The sequence below is a fragment of the Grammomys surdaster genome, unplaced genomic scaffold (assembly GCF_004785775.1).
Source record: "Grammomys surdaster isolate TR1022 unplaced genomic scaffold, NIH_TR_1.0 131, whole genome shotgun sequence".
In the NCBI taxonomy this organism is placed as follows: Eukaryota; Metazoa; Chordata; class Mammalia; order Rodentia; family Muridae; genus Grammomys; species Grammomys surdaster.
The window spans coordinates 4,405,999-4,408,819 of record NW_021604589.1 but is presented as its reverse complement, the minus strand read 5'-3'; positions in this window follow the sequence as shown (position 1 = coordinate 4,408,819).

The following is a 2,821-nucleotide window of genomic DNA, read 5'->3' as shown; positions in this document are numbered from 1 at the left end:
AAGCAAGATGAGAGAATTTATCAAGAAAGAATATACCATTCTGGGGTTGGAGTCATGGCTTTCTGGTTAGGAGTTCTTGGTGCTTTTGCAGAGGACTTGGGTTCTGTTCCCAACATTCACTTTGGTCATCTTCCAATAACCTGTAACTGCAGATCCAAGGGACCCAATGCCCTCTTCTGGCCTCTATGGGCCAGTGGTGTACACACAGACAAAGAAATGTGTGCATGTAAGTGCACATACACACATGCACACACAAATAAAAGCAAATAAAAATTCTGAGGGCTGGAGAGACGGCTCAAAGGTATTGCTCTTCCAGAGGCCCTGAGTTTTGTGTCCAGTACCCATGTTGGGTAGCTCACATCTGCCTGCAACTCCAGTTCTAGGGAACTTGACCCAATGGACACCCACAACTACGTATATCCATAATTAAAATAAAATTCTGGGAGCTAAAGAGATTGGCTCAGTGGCTAAGTACACTTGTCACCCTTGTGGAGGACTCACATGGTGGCTCTGTAACTCCAATTCTAGGGGATCCAGTGGGAACAAGGCATGCCCATGCTGCACATACATATGTGCAGGCAACAATTCACACATATAAAAATAAGTATTTTTATTTAGTTCATTTCTATACTTTCATTCATTTCATTACTATGTATGTAACAAAAATTAAAGTGTTTTTTTTAAAGAAAAGAAAGAACATTATATCAAGGGAGGAAGTTTTGAAGATCAATGGCAAATGCTGTATGAAAACCTTCATGTCACATAGTGTTGGCTTTTTGGGTTGTTTTCATAGTGGCTTTCTGCAGTGTGCTCCCATAAGTGTCCTTCTACATACAACTTCATGTGCCATATGTCTTGTTAGAATTTAAACCACCATCCAAAACACCTATTTTAAGATAATAAGCCAGAGGTCACCTTGAACAGACCCTGCAGAGTGCCTTGGTATCTGTGCCAGTAACTTTAGCCAATTGTCTCTGCTGGGGTGGGTGTGTTCCAGACTTCCATTTGCCAACAGCTTTTTGTCCTATGTCCCTTTTGAAGACTCCAGTTTCCAGTCTGGTCTCCTACTTCACTGTGGCTCAAAAGGTTCACTGGTGATGGTGACTGCAAAGTCTTCCAGGCTTGGCATTCTGAACTCAGATGAAAGGAATAAGACGGCATCCTGATCAATTTGAGCTGCTTTACAAACTACCATAGTCTGGAGGCAGGGGAGGCTTCAAAACAATAGAGATTTTGTTTTCACAATCCTGGGGGTTGGGAAGTTCAGGATCAAGGCAGCAGTGGTTGCTTGGTGGAGGCCATTTTCCTGGTTCACAGAGAGCCATCTCTGAATTCCTGTGTCTTCATGAGGTGGAAGAGACTAAGGGTCTCTATGGAACTCCCTTTATAAGAGTACTAGTTAGCTTCCAATACTAGTATTGGAATACTAGTATTCTGAGGATCTTCTATAGATTTGGGAACATGAATGTTCAAGTCATAGCTTATTTCAAGCTCACTGTAAAGATGGCTGAGTTTTCTCTATGGCCTCCTCTTGTTGTGAGGCTCTCATTGAATGGTTATTGAGTAAAAGAATGAGTGGATGAATGAATGGATGGATTAGAAGACAGACTCAGTATCAGGCCTTATTATTGGAGTCTGAGGCTCTCCACCTCATCACCCTTAAAGGGTTGGGCTGGCCATATAAAGAATAGCTACTCTGTGTTTTTTTCTTTCCCACATTCTGTTTAACTCAGTCTCCCCTTTCAGAATGGTAGCCATCTTCATTTTGTTCTTTCTTTGCATATATTTATTTTATTATTTGTCCCTTGTCAAAGGGAGAGGACAGTAATCTCTCTGTCACCCAGTCTGTTTCCTACCATACTTATTCATGCTTTGTCCCTCTGCCTAGTCATGGGTTTCAAAATATCCTTTGTGTTTTGTGGGTCACAAAATAAAAGCATAGCACACACAAGGATAAAACATTAGCGGGCCAGACAACCAACATTATGTCCTTCAAAGAAAAAAAAAACAAGAAAACAAGGTAATTGCAATTCATAATTCTAAGAACCCTCATAGTTGTTTTGATTCCTTACAATGCAATTGAATTTGAGATAAAGAATCAAAATCCTTTATTCAAATTATATTGAAGTAGCTTTCTATCACCAAACAGGTCATATTTGGGGAGCAATTTCCCAATATGTAAAATGAATAATAATTGCTTTAGAATAATCATAATTATATCCCCAAAAGGGAATTTCATCTTAGTTAATTTTTTCCCCTTTGTACTGTTGAATGACTGATTCTGAAGTAATTATGAAGCACAGTGTTCTTTCTCGCCACTGAATAGCATGCCTATTATCCTGCCTGTGTCCCGTGTTTCCCTGCAGCCCCACATGCGTTTGAAAACAGTGGTTTTGTGATTTAAGCTTATCGTACAAAATGCCAATGCTAATCGACCTTTGAGCGTGTACATCTCTGTACCATAGCAAAGGACCATGAAAAAAAATATGTAGGCGTGCAGCTATGAGACATTTAATTTCCACTGTGCTAAGGGGCTCTTCGTGGGTAGCATGAGCAGACTGAGGTCTTACAAAATCCTGCTCGTCTCTGAAAGAGCTGCCCCCTTCGCTGTGGCCTCTGAACACAGGCTTTCTGAACCCCTTTTCAGATGGGGACCTGGGGTCTGCCTTCCTGACATGTGTGTCCATGACCTTGCTGCTGGGGCAGCTGCTTCAGTATCAGAGCCTACCAAGAAGGGTGGGTGATGGCACTCTGTTGGCTCAATCCACTCATCTAGGAAGGCGCTCACAGGTTTAGTAGAGAGGCAAGCTTCGAGGGTAGG